Source organism: Antechinus flavipes, chromosome 1 (genome assembly GCF_016432865.1).
Source record: "Antechinus flavipes isolate AdamAnt ecotype Samford, QLD, Australia chromosome 1, AdamAnt_v2, whole genome shotgun sequence".
In the NCBI taxonomy this organism is placed as follows: domain Eukaryota; kingdom Metazoa; phylum Chordata; class Mammalia; order Dasyuromorphia; family Dasyuridae; genus Antechinus; species Antechinus flavipes.
In genome coordinates, this window is record NC_067398.1 from 537,614,023 (window position 1) to 537,633,480 (window position 19,458).

The following is a 19,458-nucleotide window of genomic DNA, read 5'->3' on the forward strand; positions in this document are numbered from 1 at the left end:
ACAGGGTGTTTACTCAGTGTGATTGATGAGATAATGGTTCTCTAGTTTACCTATACTTAGTACTTATGATGATGTAATGGTTCTACAATTGACACATGCTCAGTATGCTGTAGTGATGTAATTGTACTAAGGTATATAAGGGCTGAGAAGACTTGAAATAAGCAGACTCGAGAGAGACTCAAGACATTACAGCCTATTATTTATTTTATTTATTTTGTATGTATTTTGTATATCCTTATATGTGCATATATGTTATTTTCTTTGATGATTTGTCAACTCCTTGAGGGAAAGAATTGTTGTTTTGTGTGTGTGTCTCCTTTGTATCACTGGCACCTAGAATGGTATCTAGCACATACATAGTAGATGTTAAATTCTTGTTCATGTGTGTGTGTGTGTGTGTGTGTGTGTGTGTATTCACATACATATACACTCTATGTATCTTGAGCAACATAGAATAATGGATATAGAGCTGTTCTTGATATCAGAAAATCCTAAGTTCAAATTCAATTTTTGACTCGTATGACCCTGGGCAAGTCTTAATCCTTCAGTTGAATCTTAAATATATCAATACAATTGTGGAAATATATATAGAAGAATTACATGTTTAATATATATTGGATTACTTGTCTAGGGGAGGTGGTGGAGGGAGGGAGAAAAAAAATTGATACACAATGTTTTCAAGGATGAATGTTGAAAATTATGCATGTGTTTTGAAAATAAAAAGCTTTATAAAAAAAGAAATATGTCAATATAATTTAAATAACCTAGAGGGGGAGAGAATATTTGTAGCATTTATATTTCAGTGTTCCTATACCACTCTATAAGGCTACAAGTTATATGAAGAGTTGCTGAGTTGCACTGATTGAAGTTTCTCACTGGGAACTCCTTATACCAATGAAATCTCAGATCCAATAATAAATATATGTGTTATTTATATAAAGGCATATAAATAGATATACATAGATGTGAATATGGAATATATGTATAGGTGTGTATATGTGACTAAAATGACAAATTGCTGTGTCAAAATACCTGATGTGCTAAAGGTGGATTAGTAGTATCATCCTTCTACCTGAAAAGATGGCATATTTCAGGCACCTTACTGTAGAACAAATCTGTTGAAGCTTCCTAACATTCTTGACACAAATAGAGGAAATTTTTATGTTCATAATGTTTCAGAACATCAAAGAAAATCACCAATGCCTGTGTCTTAGTCTTAAGTCTTCTTAGCCTTAGTCTTCGAGCATTGCAGTAACCAATAAATTCATGAACCTCTCTAAAATTAACTAGTCTGGTCCTTAGTCATCCAGCATGTACAACCTATAATTGTATTTAAATGCAAGGCATTTGCTACTTGTCCACCACTGACTTGGCCTTTGAGAACTCAGACTGACTTCTCCATTATAATAAGCTATCAAAGTATATCTATTTCTAAATTATATATAAGCTAGTTTTGAAAACTGACTTGAGAAATAGAAAGTGTGAAAGAATAGAATGATGGAAGTTCTCAAATAGGGACTAGATACCCATCTGTCAGGGGTTTTGTAGAAGAAATTCCTATTTAGGAGTTTAGTGAGAATAGAGTTGATGAGCTAGGATTAGAAGTTATAAGTCTGAATCTTTATTATTTATTAATTTTGTGACCTTGGATAAATTACTCCATTCTGTAGCCCTCAATTTTCTTCATGTATATAAATGGAGGAGTTGAACCTTCTGATCACTAAAGTCTCAACCATGTCTAATCCCATGATCCTATGAGGTAAGACTAGATGACCATTAAGCTCCTTCTAATCTAAGTTAAACAAATCTAAGTTAAACAATATGTCTATTAATTTAGTCAATGACTATCCATACACTTAATTCTGGGCAACAGCTTTTAAATCATTTTGACTCTTATAATTGAAGATCTCTTATTCTTTCCTCCTCTGACCTATTTCTCTAACCCTTCTGATTCAGTCACACCTCAGTTTAAAAGTAGAGTGCTATTTTTAGTGCTAAGAGTCCCCCTTCTATCTCTCCCATAATGTTATTCTTAGATCCTGAAAGATGATGATATAGTTTAGAAAGCCCAGTGAAGAAAGGCAACAAATCAGGAGAGTGAGGAGAAATCTGACAGGTAGATGAATCAAGAAAAAGGAAACAAGATGATACTGCAAATAACTTTGGCACTTCAGAGATCTGTGATTTTGTTTTAGTTAAGGGATAATATACTTTCTTCCCATTTAACAATCTTTTTATGCATGCAAATCACAGTATTTCCTTAGAAAAAGAAAAGAATATTCATTAGTAGAAAGTATCCACTCATCCCACAACAAAATTCATCCCTGGGATACAAAGATATCAAGATACAGTCATGTCCTCAAGTGACTCACTTTTTGTTGGTGTTTTCATGAGTTACTTGAGTTTCCAAAATGCATTATATAGTGTCCAACCCTCCTGATGAACCAATTGAAACACTGGTAGGCTAATCCTCTAAGAACAGCTCATTCTGTATGATATTAGATGGAAAATACAGAAAATATTGGAGAGCTGTTTGATCAGAAATATCCATCTTAGATGTCTTTCTCTTTATATTTAGTTCATAAGCCAAGTGAAAATGTTCTGTTTGATTCCAGCAGCAATTCTATTGGCTAAACCTGTGACACCTTTGAAAATGTCAATCATTTTGATGTTTCATCTGAAATTATTTGTTAAGGGTTGGTTTTTTATTGGGCTAGACAACTAGGTGATTGATGTAGTGGATTAAGCTCTGGAGTTGGAGCCAAGAAAGCCTGAATTCAAATCCTGAATCAGACATCGCTGTGTGACCCTGAGCAAATGACTTAATCTTTGCCAATCTCAGTTTCCTCATCTATAAAATGGAGATAATAACCGTATCTACCTTATAAAGTTGTGAGGCTAACATAATACATATCAATTGCTTTGAATGTCTTAAAGTATTATATAAATGTTATTTATTATTATACTACAGATATACATACAATGTTCTCCCCCCTTCCCCATACAACCATCTCTCACACACACACACACACACACACACACACACACACACACACTACAGGAAGTCTCAGGAACTGTCAGTGACCAGGACTGTGTCTCTGGGATATTTCCCATACTGGAAATGGATCATCTTCTGGTTATAAGATTAGAGGAGATTAGTCCAGCTTTACTTACTCCCTGGCAGACTTGGTTCTTGTCTACTTCAGCCATCAAGTACTGCAGAACAAGTTTGCAAGGATTTTGCCTGCATATTAATGAGAATGAGGAAAGCTTGCCAAAACAATAACCACAGGGAGAGAACATAAAAGCATCGGCACACACACCCCAACACACTTATTTATAGGGGCTTCTTGGCATGTCTTAGTTGCTAAGCATTAGGAAAAGCTGGAATGTATGGTTCTATTAAAGCCTTCTTTGAGCAGTTATAACTTGCTGGAAGAGAGGGGGAACAATCTGCTCTTAGGAAGAGTTAGGGATGAAAGTACCAACAGCAGAACATTATATGTATTCTTGAAAATCTGAGGATCAAAGCACTATTTTTAATGGGGAAGCAACCTTCTTTTGAGCTTTAAACTTATCATTTCAGTAAACTAAATCTACATATCAGATATGGTAAGATTTCTCTTATCAAAGGTCTCTTTCAGTTTCTTAGTGTGAACCATATGATTTCCCATATTGGTTTTTAAATACATTTTAATTTATTTTGTTAAATATTTCCCAATTACAAGTAAAAAGTTTTTAACAAACTCTCTCCTTCTTGCCCTTCCCTCCTTCTTAAGAAGGCAAACAATTTAATACTGATTATAAATGTGAAGTCATGCAAAACATTTCCATATTAGTCATGTTGCAAAAGAAAACACAAAACAAACAAGAAAAAGAAAGTTTTTAAAAGCATTTAATCTGTAAACAAAATTCATCACTTCTTTCTCTGGAGGAAGATAGCATTTTCCATCATGGTTCCTTTGGAACTGTCTTGGATCATTGTTCATAGTTGATAATCCTCGCAATATTGCTATTACTGAGTAAAATGCTCTCCTAATTTTGATCACTTTACTTTGTATGGGTTCATAACAGTCTCTCCAGGTTTTTCTGCTTGTTAAGATGAAGTTATCCTGCTCATCAGCACTGTAGTATTCTATCACAATCACACAACTTCTTCAGCCATTCCCCAATTTCTGGGCATTCCCTCAAATTACAATTCTTTGCAAACACAAGAAGAGATGCTATTAAGCATTTTTTGTATAAAGAGACCTTGACCTCACACTAATGGAAATTCTCTATAGGCAAGCTAGAAGATCCAGCTTTCCCTTTCATGTACACCTTCCAAAATCATTGCCTCCCTTATTCTCCCCTCACCCAACCCACAAACCTTGACTCTCTGCAGTCTCTTCCTAAAAAGAGTTTGAAATCACATCTTTTCTTTCTTGAAGAAGGAAGAAAGAAGTCTCTCTTCTCTTTTGTTCTGCAGCTAATTCTGTCCATGCAGGCAAGCCACATTTAGGCATCATTCTTTTAAACAATGAGGATAGTCTTGTGCAACTGGCCAGGCTTGAACCTGGGTTACATATACAAAATTCTTTGAAAGGTACAACAGACATAACTTTGTTTAATAACACTGATTGTTAATGCCAAGTAAGGCATGAGAGAGATACAGAAAAATGGAGAGAGACTTTAAATAGATATTTGCAGATGGATTCTCCATAGTTAGATCCTCTAGAATCAGGGGTCCTCAAACTAAAGCCCGCGGGCCGGATTCAGCAACTGAGGATGTTTATCCCCCTCACCCAGGGCTATGAAGTTTCTTTATTTAAAGGCCCACAAAACAAAGTGTTTGTTCTTACTATAGTCCGGCCCTCCAACAGTCTGAAGGACAGTGAACTGACCCCCTATTTAAAAAGTTTGAGGACCCCTGCAGTCTAGATGCTAAATTTATTTCTCTTTCTAATCTTAGTTGAAATGATTCTTCCTTCTTAGCCTTTTTCATAAATTGAAAGAAGCCAATAAAAGAACATATTCAAAAATTGTTAGTTGTACAGCCATTAGTGGATAGCATTGTTTTAACTGCAACAAGTCTTGGACATTTCAGAGGTGCTGAAATCTTTTGTATGAAATCTATCAATTTATTATCCATATAGGAAAAAATAAGGGAATGAAAAATGTCTTTTTTCAGATTGTGATATGCATCAGTATGGACTATCTCAGGTGCATAGTAAATAAGCCTGATCCAGAATTAGATAAGAAGAGACAATCAGCCTTTAAATCACCATGTTAACAAAAGAAAGATATACAGAATGAACATTTACTAAACACTTATTGTATTTGAGGCATTGTCCTAAACTCTTAGAAAACAAATACAAGAGCGGAAAAAAATCCTACCTGAAAGGGATTTAAGTTTTATAATAGGAGTAAAATCAATTCTAATTGGCCACCAATAGATCCTAGGCCAAGCCCCATTTGGTCTTTGCTTGGGTCCTGATTGACTTCAGACTGAATGTAAATAGCAATCATTTCTGCTTTGGCCCGAACTCTGAGTATCTTCTCCTCCCAGATTCATTTATTCATTTAAATTTTTTTGGACTAGGTGAAAAAGGAGATTCTTTGCCTCAATTGCTACCTAGCCTTAATCACTGAAGGGGTTCATCCTCAGGCAAACTGAGACATGTTGAAAATTTTAGTTTAAAAAAGCCAAGGTCTCCCATCTTATCCAGAGCCATCAGATCCCATCAAGATCCAGATCTTGATCTGGCCACTGGCCCCAGATAGCTCTGGAGGGGAAAGTGAAGTAGGTGACCTTTCACAGCCCTCCCTCACTTAAATCCAATTCACTTACATGTCATGGCACTTGCATGTAAAAGGCAGCTGAACTAGGGGAAAGGAGGGGAGAAAGGGGAAGGAGGATATCTATATGGTTGCAAGGGGGAAAGTCAGAAGAGTCTGGAGCAGAATCAGGAAAGAAATAGCATGGATGGCCTAAGAACTTCCTAAAATGTTGTTTTTCCTAATGATAAAGTTCTCCCAGAAGGAGAATTAACTTACTCCTTCAGTCATCCATTCTAGCATTCAGCAACTCACACAACAGGGAAATTCTCCCTTATCTTTAACTCAATTCCATGCAGCAATTTAACCCGGTTTTTCTTTCAAATCTAAATATAAATGGGTCTTCCTCCTTTCTGACAGCCTTTCTTTTATACTTGGAAGGAAGCCAATAAAAGGACACACTGGTGCACTGTTAACTGAACAGACTTTAAATATTCAATAGTCATTTGACTAATATTTGTACTGTACCAGGCACTTGAATTGAATGAAATGTTTATAGATGTGGATATAAGGGGGAAAGTGTATTCTCTGTGCTGAAAAGAGAAGAGAGACCCTCTGAATTACTACATGGAGCACAATGGGCATTGCAAGCCAGCAGCTGTTAAACTTGAATTCCTTTTCAAATATTGCTCCTAGAGCTGAAAAATGTTCCCTCAGGTATTTTGTGCTCTTTTTTTTTTTTTTTTTTTTTTGTCTTCCAGAAACTACCAATGTCCATAGGCTTTTCATTATTCTGCCTTTTGCTACCATCTTGGATCTCTATAATGGATGAGGGCAGGTGTTCCTTTCCCATTTGTCCTCTTCAAGAAGCCTTCAGGTCTTTCAAACTTTTGAGTAGCTGATCTTTCTAACAATTGGTGATGAAAACAAAATTCTTTAATAAAAAGTGAATTTTAATGCAAGCTTTCTTAGGTCACTTTCTTTAAATGTTAAAACAAACCTTTGAGTTTGCCAGGATCTCTGAAATTTTTACCTATAACATTGGGACCTATTTTGAACCTTATAACAGATCACCTATCTCAGTGGCTGAATAATTCATTAGATGGTGAGTATGTCACTGTAGGGATATTGTAACCACCATGCTTGTCTAATTATGGAGGTAATAGTGCTGTAGAATGAGGACTCTTTTTCAAAGCAGATATGTCAGGATTATAAATTATGTGGGTGTGCAAGAGAAGTAACAAAAGATCAGGGCCCAGAATCTGGTTAATATTACCAAGTTGCAAAGGGAGTGGAGGGGAATTACTGCTTCTTCTTTTCTCTTCCTACTCTTTCTGTTTTAGCAAGCTATATGCGCAGGAGTCATATTTCCAATTAAACTTCTACAAAATGAAAATGCAATGCCCATAAAAAAGATCTTGTAATCCCCCTCTTTCAAATACTTTTCTGTTAGCAAATGGAGGTATGCTTTGGCAAAGGGATTATGACAGAGGGATGATAGACTTGGAATGGTGAATTTTGTATATTACACACACACACACACACAGACAAAGCAATACAGTAATTTGTTTTGTTTGTGCATATTTGTTACAAGGATTTTCTTTTTCCTTTCCAATGGGGAGGTAGGAGAAATTGAAAATGGACTTTTGTTAACTGAAAAATATAAAATTCTTAGGCAAGGAAACAGCTAAAAAAGAGAAAAATAGGCACAAGAATCAGAAATTCAGCTCTGGTTTCAGAACTCTTTCCCCTGAGTTTTAAGATATTTGGATATTGAGCTACTATGCCTCTGCTTGTGTGGTAGTGGATAGCTCATTGAATCTCCAAGCTTCAGCTGCATATGGGAGTAGGTCCCTATAATAACAAACATGAGGCTGTGAAGATTAACATTTTGTGATAAAGGGTGAAATAATCATCCTAGCTGCATCTGCTGATTCTTCTCTTCTTAACTCAAATGTTCCCATGCTTTAGAACTAAAATGGTACCTTACTTTAGAAAAGGTATTGTTATCTTTCAGGAAGGAGTCATTAATTAAAAAAAATATATAACAGAACTTGGGAGTCCATTAAATTTCTTTATAAAAATAAGGAAAATGTAGGTTGTAGAAAGATTTTAAGTAGAGATACCCAAAATTTGAGACTCAACAAGATAAGAATGGGTGATGGAAGTCATTCTCTAAAGAGCAGGTAATTGAAATTTTGGATGCCTTGTTAAAAGCCAGTTAGTCTTCTTTTTTGTTTCTTGTTAAGAGAAAATGTGAAGGAGGTCTATTAGTTAACATGAAAGAGAAATCAATTTAAAACCTTGAGCCCCCTCTATATGCAATACATAAATTCAACTTGAGAGAGCTATGAGATGGCATAGTGGATAATATGCTATACTTAGGGACAACAAACTTGGATGAAGCATTGGTCCCTTGTTTTGAATAGTAGAAATAAAAGTAGGTTGAAACCAGACTATGGAAGGAATTTAAGCCAGATTAAGAAGTTTGGCTTTTATTTAGTTACAAATGGCAAACCACTGAAAGTTTTGGAGCAAAGGAATAACAGAATTATAGCAATGCCAAGAAAAGATTTATGTGCCAGCAAAGGAAAAGAAAGATTAGAGAACATCTCAGGATTAACTCAGTCTTGTATAGAAGGTAAGAGGGCATGTGCTGACTATGAAGGAGGTTGGAAATTGTGCGGGAAATTTAAGGAGTGTACAGAAATTTTGCAATAGCAATAACGTAAAACATGCTACTAGAGTCTTTTTTGATAAATTATTGTGTATTGAATGGAATTATTAGGATTGTAAATGAAATGTCTGAGCAGGAATGGTAGTCCAGGTGAAGCTAGATAGTATGAATCTATTGTGGTTCTAGGCTTCAGGTTTTTTTCCTTAGAAACATTGTCAGACAACAAACATTTATGGAATCTATATTGTATGCTAGACCCTATGGTAAATGCTGAGGATATAAATGCAAAAATCAAAAGTTTTCTTTAGCAATATGCAGTCAATAAGTCTTTAACATATAGTGTTTTACTCTATGTCAAACACTGTACTAAGTGAAGATACAAATACAAAAGACAAAGACAGGCACTTTCTTCAAAGAGCTTTCAACCTAATGGATTTAATAATAATGGCAAAAGCAGATGATGGGAATGAACTGGAATTGAGGGCTGGTGTAAGTGGCAACTCAATTCAATAAACACTTATGTTTGTGTGTGTGTGTTTATGTGTATATACATATATGTATAATATGTATATACATATATATTAAAATTAAAAGGATTCTAGGTGGTTAATGAGGGCATTATTGGAATAGGGCTCAAAATGAGTAGGTACTGAAAGATCAAAGATCATGTTGAGAATGCATACCAGATTTGGTAGGTATGAGGGAGTTGGGCACATGAAGGAAACAGGTTGTATATAGGGACTTTGGATTTGAAAATCTTAGAGGAAAAGCAGTCCTGTATGAAGCCCAAAGTATGGCTGATATGTTATAAAGATCACATCAAGTGAGGAAGTCATTAAGGTCAGGTTATTAGCTGATCAATATGAAAACTGAACTTTTCTGATCTGCTATTCTGGACCTGAGTGAATCTTGGGAGGAATGAGGTTGAGGAGGGGGAAGAGGGGTTATTTAAACATTTAGGATGGGCTTGATAATGGTTACCAACATTATATCAGGTCTAGTTTTCCTTCTCATCACCTAGTTTAAGGGTGGTCATCTCACAACAGTAGGAACCAGAATTCATCATTGCCATCAGTAAAGGACTGTTAATTTTTTTAACCCATCTTTGCCATTAAAATACTTTATTCCTTTTTCTAGGAATCAGTTTTGTTTCCCTATCCTTGAGTTCAGAATAATCTTTCCAGTTATAAGGCCCCAACTGTGGGAAGGACAAGAGAAAAAGAACAAGACAATCATCATAGAGCAATGGGAGGGTCTTTAAAGATTATCTGATTCAATCTCCTTTCTTTGGCACATATCCCCTCTACATCACTGACAATTGGACATAAGGCCACATCATTGCTAGAGATGCAGTGAGAAAGCCTATTCCATTTTTGTACTGCACTAATTTATTTGGAAATTTTTCTAGTAAGAAAAAAAGTCTTGATTTAACTTCCACTCACTGATTTTAGTTCTTCCCTAAGGGGTTGAATAGAATAAGTCTCCTCCCATTTCCACATGGCAACTCTTCAAATATTTGTAAACACCCATCTTGTCACCCTAAGTGGGTCTTATGTCCTTAGGGCATATGGAATGAGTTAGATGGATTTTGGAAGCTCTTTTAAATTTTTCTGAAAGATTGTGTATTCACTAGGATTATAAGTAGGTGGAAGGAAAAATTCAATCTAGCTTGAGCCAATCCTCTTTCCAACACAGTTAAAGTGATCTTGGCCAAATCACAACTTCTCCAGGATTGACTTTCCCCTGTAAATGTGAGTCTAGCTGGTTGAAGGTTGAAATTAGAACTCAGGTCTCTGTTTAGTATACTTTATTCTGAGTCCACTTGAAATGGTCTTAAGATGATGATTTTATGATGATTCAATATTTCATTTCTTGTTATCTATATATTCACATGCACACATTTTATAGATCTTTATTTCTCAAGTATTAAAAGAGTGAGACTATTCTCAGTATTGGCAATTTTTTTATAAGCAAATGTTTTTATAATAAAACTGAAAAAATATTTTACTTCCTAAATAGTTATTTATAAGTCCTGGAATTATTATTATTATTTTTGGAATCTAGTTTCTTCTTTTTTTTTTTTTTTTTCTGCTGAGGTCAAATTTGAACTCAGGTTCTCCTCACTTTAGGTCTGATGCTCTATCTACTGCGCCACCTCGATGCCCCTATTATTATTATTATTATCTTAATGAATACACTGGAACTTCATTATAAAACATAAACCAGAATACTAAGTAAGGTGGGTCAACAATGGACGCTATCCAAATATAACCACAGCATTGAAGCAATATCTACATTCGTATGATTCTTTAAAGTTTTTTATACGCTTTCATTTCCAATTTGCTAATTTGATGCTAACAACTAGCCTTTAAAATAGGCAAAATAAATGGAATTATGTATTTTAAGCTCTATTTGCCTACAGCAGACAGATCTTAAATCACTCATCGCCTATTCTTCTGTCAGCCATATAGGCTTAGTAATTATCGCTGCACTCATACAATCCCCCCTTAGTTTCATAGGAGCAACTGTACTAATGATTGTCCACGGATTACATCTCAGAAAACTGAGGCACAGAGATGGTTTATTTGGAGTTCAGGTGATAATAGAAGTCAGTTTTCCTGACTCCCCAGCCTGTGGTACTTCCTCATCTCAAAATTGTCAAGTCGAATTAGTAAAACAGCTCCTCAAAGGTGAACCTTAAGGATTAAATACAAGTCAAGTGAACCAGAGGTTTTGAGGTGGGATGGAAAAGACTCTAGACTTGAAGATTTTATAGGTCAGCTTCTCTTCCCCAGAACGTAAACTCTTTGAGAACAGGAATTATTAATTTTTTTTTTGGTTTTGGTTTTGGTTTTGTACATTTAGTTCCTAGCAAAGCCCTTCTGGTTGTGCTTAATATTTTAGTGAATCGAATTAAAGAAGAATTCGGAGTTTACACTGCTCCCGGGAGAAGTATTCTTCCCACCAATGCGGTCTACTCAAATTTTCTTAAAGTATTTTTGTCTAGGTTTATTCTAGTCCCCAGTCCTCCTTATCTTCTAATAACCTTATTTGTGTTTGGGTTTTTTTTTTTTTATTATAGCTTTTTATTGACAAAACATATGCATGAGTAATTTTTCAACATTGACCCTTGCAAAAACTTCTGTTCCAACTTTTCCCCTCCTTCCCTTCACCTCTTTCCCTAGATGGCAGGTAGTCCCATACATGCTAAATATGTTAAAGTATATGTTAAATACAATATATGTATACATATTTATACAGTTATCTTGCTGCACAAGAAAAATCTAATTTAGAAAGAAGGTAAAAATAACCTGGGAAGAAAAACAAAAATGCAAGCAAACAATAACAGAAAGAGTGTAAATGCTATGTTGTGGTCCACACTCATTTCCCAGTGTTCTTTTACTGGGTGTAGCTTTTACCTTATTTATGTTGATGTCCTAGTGTACTAAATACGCTAGCTTGTTGGGCTCTGGACCTTAGACACTAAGTAGTTTTTTTGTTTGTTTGTCTTTGTATCTCCAGCACCTAGCACCTGTGCCTTTGTGTATAGTAAGCCCTTAATTAGGGTTTGTTGAATGGAGAACAAAGAAAACATACTCTTTCCCTTGAAAACAAACTGTAACCATCAGCTTCCCCTGCTCCTTCAAAGGCAGCCCCATGTGATAAAGTAGGGGACTTTTATACATCACCTTTTGGAGATGTGCTACTCTAGATTTCTCAATGTGCGTCCTCTATTTAGAAGGGCAAAGTCTCCAGTCTCTACTACTTTCTTTCTCTCATCCCAGCCAGTGTACATTCCCTGCACTCACGCTCCTGAGGGAACTGGAGAGAGGTGGCACCTAGAAACTAGCAAAAGTGACTTGCATGCCAGAGAGCTCAGCTGAAGAACGGAATGAAGGTTCAGCCTCCTGGAGTTGGGTGAAAGTTAGCTGCCAAGCAGCTGTCTCCACAATCCTTGTGCTTCCCACTCACTGGAGACTGGAGAAGAATCTGCCAGGATCTGCCGCCCGCCCGTGCTGCTGCTGCCGCTGCTGCGCTGCTGCTGCACGAGTGGCTTCCTCTCCACTCCCTCCCTCACTGATTTTTTCTCCCTGCCTTCCAATCCCTCCCTTTTCCCCTCCTTCCCTCTCTCCTCGGAGCTCTTAGAGACATACTTGCTGTCCTTCTAGCGTCGGTAACTTTACCAGGGGGATATAGCAGCTGTGGTTGCCACTTCGATCAGGGAATTGCATGACCTCAGGCAACCCGACTAAGGGCCATTCAGCCTAGCCGAACACCTTTTTCTCTATTTTTTTTTTTTTTTTGCCTTTTTATGTGTCTTTCCTTTAAAGAAAAAAAAAAAAAAATCAACCAAAGTACCAAGAAATCCAGAGCTGTCTGCAAGGTTGTCAGATCCCAGGGATTCTTTAAGAGGCTTTTATTTTTCGAGGGGAGCTCTGAGGGCTGGTGCTGAACTTGTGCCCCGTGTCATGAAAGGGAGCCTTCACCTCTAGGTAGGTAGTAACGTTTTGTTTTTGGTTTTTACTTCTGAGTGTCCTGGGACTCCCGCTTTAAGGCTCTTGAGCTGTATATGCCCGTCTGCGAATGTGTGTGTGTGTATGTGTGTGTGCGTGCAAAGAAGCAGGGTTTTGAGACTGATATTTCTTGCAAAGATCGTGGCCATCAGCATTGCTGAAGGCAGGACATTATACAATTGATCAGTTCTGGGAGTTTGCTGAGGATCTGGCGCTCACTGGCTTGGAGACAGAGCTTGTAGTCATAATAGGGATGGACGTCTTAAACACGGGCTCCAAAGGGAAGGGAGACCTTTGTATTGTGATATTAGTAACAGCAGCAGCAGCAGCAGCAGTTACCACTACTACTATTAATAATAATAATAATAAAATAAACAATAATAGTAGATAATAACTAGCATTTATATGATGCTTTAAAGTTTGCAAAACTAATATATATATATAATCTCCTTCGACCTCCACAATAACCTTGTGAAGTAGGTGGTATTATTATTCCATTTTACAGTTAAAGAAACTGAGGCTGAGAAGATTTAAGTGACATATAGAGTCACGCACAGCTTACAAGTGCCTGAGATAGAATTGAAATGCAGATCTTTCTAAGTCTAAATTCAGTAACACCTTCCCCCCCTCTCCCCTCCCCCCCCAATAATACCACTTAACTTCCCTGTGAGGGTCTTTTACTTGCAGTCAGCAGTGAAAGTGGTAGCAGAGAGTTGACACAGTTCCTCCGACAGAGGGACTTTGGGGGCTCAAAGAGAAATGAGATTGTCTCTGGAGTGGGGTTCCGTGATTGCTTGCCCAAAAGAACAGCTTCTTGGACCCCAGTATCACAGCTCAGGTCTCTCAGTCAGAAGTCATCAGTTCTATTTGGAGTTCTTGCATCAAACTCACTGTCTGACCTTGAACAGTTTTTATTTTTTAACCTCTTTGAGCTTACTTACCCTCTTTTTGCTTACTTAGCCCTATTTTGTCATTTTACATTTAAGAATTAATTCCTCCACCTGATGTTTTGCTTAGCCCAGGATTCAGGATGAGAGAGGAGCTGAGAAATGGAGAGACTTTGAATAAGATAAAGATTCAAATTCCATCCCTAGCATTTACTTTGTGATTTTGAGCACTTAAATTGCCCGAGTCTTTGTATTACATGGACTTTAACATACAGGAACTTTAGAAGGTTAGGTGACAGAGAAAGGCAAATATTTTTACAACTCTTCCTTAGGACTCCCAGTGACTGGAGAGACAGATCTCTTGATATGGAAAAAAGTCCAGGGAGGACAACATCTCAAATCCTGCCTTTCACAAGGGAATTTCCAGGTGTCTAAAACATACAAATCACTCATTACCAGCCTCTTTCCAGAGAGACTAGACAACTTGTGGTTTTGATTTTTCTTAGACCTGCTCTTTAAAAAAAAAAAAAAAAAGAGGTGGTCCCTTTTTAAAAGTACATTTGCAATTGGCTTTTCAGTCTGCTAAGTGACTACCAGCATGGAGTTGCTAGGCAAGACTGCTGACTCTGGAGATTGAAAAAATTGGTTTCATGAGCAAAACAGAGTAGAAAACCCTGTTTTTATGAGGGGTGAACTTGACAGTTTCTCTAAAGCTTCTTTTATCATTTGAGGTAAAGAATGCCTTTTTAGATCCTTCAGAAAAAAATATTCAATTCCTTAATTTCTTTTTGGCAGCAAAAAAAAAAAAAAAAAAAAAAAAAAATGTGACTTAGGTCTAAGGAAAGAACAGACCCTTATCTTAAAGTTTATAGTCTTCTTGGATTATGCCCAAGCAATAAAGTACTGACATCTATGTATTTCTTTCAGCCTTCCTATTTCTTTCCTTTTCTTTTTTTCCTTCAGAGACTGTAAAAATCTCATTTCCTTAGGTGCTTGTAATGTTTTAGAGTCACATATCAAAAGTTCTCAATTTTCTGAAATGTATTGTTATTTCATCCATTCACCTGTTTTCATGTGGCCTTTTTAGTCTCCTGGGCTTGCCTCCTGTTTGTATTTCTTTTTTTCTTTTTGACCAAGGACTTCTGTTTTGCCCATTAATTGTTGACCTTTGTTGTACATCAGTTTTTAGTTGTCTCCCCGCAGCAAGGGACTTATGCTATGAACTCTCCAGGAACTAGCACTATGATGGCTTTTCTCCAATGCTTAATTAGGATGCAGAGAGCAGCTAGCTTCCTTCTGAATGAACAAAATGGAGGGGTGTGTCTACTCAGGATGGGCAAGAAGTAGTTATTCAAGCATGGACAAGAAGTAGTTACTCCCTCTTCACTCTCTTGCTAGGAAAGATATTTCCCACTCCATTCCCCCATCTCTGAAATAGTGTCAACTCATACCCCCTCCCTCAATCCAGGAAAGCAATGGATACCTTCTACCTAGGAAGCTACTGTCATGCTTATTAAATTGTTAATTTATTAAATTTATTGTTAGTTTAGTAAATTTAGTCTGTTCTTTAATTATTGGACTATTCAGTAAACATTTCTCTGCTATGTTCAAGATAGGAGGTATAATGAATAGAGAGTCCACTTTGGCCTATCATTATAAGGCCAAAGGCCCCCCATGACAATCCTTATTCCCTTTCTTTTGGTTAGCTTTTAATAGCAGCTCTAGAAGAGCTAAAATAGTGGATCCTCTTTTTGTAGTCACCCCATCATTGCAAGGGATGCATCAATGCAGATGACAAATGCAAGAGTCCAAAAGACAGCATGGTCCAGCGAAAAGAGGACTGTCTTGAGTCAGAGGATATAGATTTGAGTCCTGTCTCTGTTACTTTCTGTTTATATAATATTGGGCAAGTAATTTCACTTCACTTAACATCTGTAAAATGGGGGGTCTCTGAGGTACCTTCTAGTTTTAATCCTATGCCCCTATGATCCATACTGTAGGGATAAATGCTGTCAGGAATATAAAAAGAACTATAACTCTGGGTATGATGGTCCACCCCAAATTTGAAGCTGTAAAGTTGTAAATTTACATATAACTGTGATCCCTCTCCTATCCCAATAAATCCACACTTTTCTTATTGTCCCCAAAACATTTTTATGACATTTTTATTTGGTTTATTAGATTCTCAATTCATTCCTTTGTATTAAGGGACTCGCACACAAAACTAACTGTGAAGGAAGGCAGGACTTCTTGTAGTTTACATTAAACAGTTGTAACACAAAACAGCAAGCTGAGGTCTTGAAAAGTTTGCAAATCAAATGTTTTTCTTTCTGATCAATATATTCAAATGAGTGGTGAAGACAGTTCTTCATTTTCTTTCCCTTTTTTAATGGAGAAGAAAATGTAAGTTGGTATTAGGAAATGCAGTAGGTTCAGTAAAGAAAGTTATTTACATGACATGTCTTGAGCAGGATGATGGCCCCTGATTTTGTATCTGGGCTTTCCATGTAATATAGGGGGAAGGGAAAACAGTGTTCAAGAGCTTATGAACATCTTATGTACCAATATTACTTGCATCTGCCAAGCCAAGCTCTCTGATCTATAAGAAATAAACTTGTGTTTATGGCCATGCAGTGAGATGAGAACACCAGCTGAAGGAGACAATGGGACTCTCCAAATGTGGCAAAATCATATAGGCCAGCAGCACGTAATTGGAACCTCAAAGGAAAAGAGATATAGAATGATGTTATAAAACTGTTGTCAGATAAACATTGTACAACATGATTATTAGAAAAGTTTTTTAATAAAAGGAAAAGCATGATTTTCTTTTTTATCTGGCAGAAAGAACCTTTTAACCATCTTCACTTTCCCCCCTCTCTTTTTGAAATGATATCTTTATAGGGGTATAAAGAAAATAAAAGAAATTCCATGCTCTTAAGTCTTTATTCTGAGGTATAGGATTGTTGATTTTTGGTTTATGTGTGTGTTTCAGGTACATTAGTTTGAACTGGCAGCCACAACTGACTTAGATTGGAAATGTTCTTTGAAAATGATGGATGTTTGCCTCAAGAGTGTGGCAGATTATCTAGAAGAGATCATTTAACATCTAACCCCATGCAGGAGAGGCAACCCTGGAAATACAAAATGCCATCAAGAAAGGAAGCTTTTCTGATCTTAATTCTTTCTATCCTGACTTGTTTACATGATATTATTAAGTAGTGGGTGAAATAAATAGATGTTTTCAGAGATTTTGATTTCATTATGCTAATTATAAGGCAAAATAAATTTCTTAAATGAAGGGCAGTGTTCAAATCAGTTGAATCATTTTCTTTGACAAATCAAGAGAGTAGCAAGTAGCAAGAGAAGCATTTTCACAGTCTCATTTCGAATTCATTCAGTAGTGAGTAACAAGTATGTCAGTTTCAGTTTCTATGGAAGAATCTTCAGCTCTAGCAAGAATCTGGGAATTGAATGAAATGTTCTCCATTTCATTATTGAGTTTATTGAATGCCTACTGTATTCTTAGCTCTGTCCTAGGTGCTGACACATACATAGAAGATGTGGTTCCTTAAGAAGTTGGGGAGACAAGACAGAATCAATTTGAGACTAAGATATGAGTCAGGACATCTTTGTCTAGAATGCTGTATTTCATAAGGCAGATCCCTGAAGTTATGAGTTTGGAGGATAGTAAAATTGAACATAGCCAGTGGGACTCAGATTTGAAATATGGATAGGATTTAAAGAGGCAAAGCAGAAAAGCCTGAATGAAGGGGAAACAGATGAAGGAAAATGATTTTGGGGAAAATTAATAAATTTATTGGAGCAAGGATTATATTAGAGAGCAAAGGGAAACCCATTTGATGATGAAGTTAATAATGGGTTGACAATGGCAAAGGTAATATTAAAAGCAGACTACCTACCAACTATTTGTTACCAAATTCTTGATTTTTCTATTTTTTTTGTCAATAGTGACAAAAGCAATATCTTTTTCTTTTTTTTATTATAGCTTTTTATTTACAAGATATATGCATGAGTAATTTTTCAGCACTGACAGTTGCAAAACCTTTTGTTCCAACTTTCCTCCTCCTTCCCTCCATCCCCTCCCCCAGATGGCAGGTTGACCAATACATCTTAAATGTGTTAAAGTATAAGTTAAATACAATATATGTATACATGTCCAAACAGTTATTTTGCTGTGCAAAAAGAATTGGACTTTGAAATTGTGTACAATTAGCCTGTGAAGGAAATCAAAAATGCAGACGGACAAAAATAGAGGGATTGGGAATTCTATGTAGTGGTTCATAGTCATCTCCCAGAGTTCTTTCGCTGGGTATAGCTGGTTCAATTCATTACTGTTCTATTGGAACTGATTTGGTTCATTTCATTGTTGAAGATGGCCACGCCCATCAGAATTGAGTAATATCTTTTTCTCAAGCAAATTGTTTTGGGAAGAAATAAAGAAAAATTCTCTTTGATTAACTCTTCCAACTTGACTCTTTGTTGTTATCCTGAAAAAGATTCTTGGGAGAGACGGAAAAGGAGAAAGTTGGGAGACATTTTCAAAAAATATAAAAGGAATGATAGTTTAACAAAGAATGTATCTTTGCTCCTTTCAACTCAGGGAGATATTTGAAAGTGATAGTTTCCTGGAATAAGTACAGTTTCCATGAAGCTTTTCTCAATAATTCATTTGATCTCACTCTCTGTGTGTGTGTGTGTGTGTGTGTGTGTGTGTATGTGTGTGTGTATTACTGCATTTGAAATACTGGACTCTCCTTTGCCTATAGTGAGATGACCTTGACTAACAGAGCCTACAATCTAATTTCTGCTCTAGAGGTACATACTGCTCTCTCATAGTTTCTCTTCCTGCCACTCAAACATTCCATTTAAATATATTTGTTGAAGGTTCTAGGTCACTTCTGCTTGCTAATAACTCCTTTAATGACAATATTCTGGATTCATTTTCAGGATCACTTTTATGGGGCCTATTTATTTGGTTTTAACCATAATATAGTCAAAGTAATTCAGGTTCATTCAATTTAATGGTATCCCTCAGGAACATTTATTCTGTGTTTGTTTGAAATAAAGGAATAAGCCCAGAAATTGTAGCTTTAAAAATTACCTTAGAAAAGAATGGTTCTCGGTAACTCAGTACTAAAATATCATATTATGTTTATAATCTCAGATAAGGTATACTTTGGCAGAACCAGGTATAATCTTCTAGTCTATTTAAAAAGGATATGAAAAATTGGAATTGGATACTTAGAGCTTATCAAATATCTCTTTCCTTTTCCAAAACTATTGTGCCCCATTCTTTTTGAAGCAAAATTGCCCTTAGGTTATGCTCAGCTTAAAAATTTTGAAAAGCTTCTTTGGCAATTATGGAAAAGAAACCCACTAAATAGCCAGACTAAAAGAACATAATTACATCTAGTACCAGTTTTTGCTTCTCCCAAATTTTCTCAGGTAACATTTTAGTTTTCTATGATAACTTCTCCTATCAATACTTTTACCTTCCTTCCATTTGCCTCCTTTATGAGAACTTCCATTGATTGCTAGTTAAAATAGCCATTTTAACTAGGTTTCACTTAAATTCAAAGTTTTGTAGAATTGATGATTGAAG

At 36.2% G+C, this 19,458-nt stretch overlaps 1 protein-coding gene across 3 annotated transcripts in view; it reads left to right on the plus strand.

Annotated features, from left to right (window-relative positions):
- RIPOR2 (RHO family interacting cell polarization regulator 2) overlaps window positions 1-19,458 on the plus strand; it is a 124,034-nt gene that overhangs the window by 15,020 nt on the left and 89,556 nt on the right. The window contains exon 1 of one of the 3 annotated variants that reach the window (XM_051970596.1): window positions 10,552-12,927. The exons of the other annotated variants lie outside the window; for them this stretch is intronic. The gene's annotated coding sequence lies outside the window, so the exon portion shown is untranslated. Of the gene's footprint in view, window positions 1-10,551; window positions 12,928-19,458 lie in introns of those variants that run through there. 3 annotated transcript variants of the gene reach the window in all.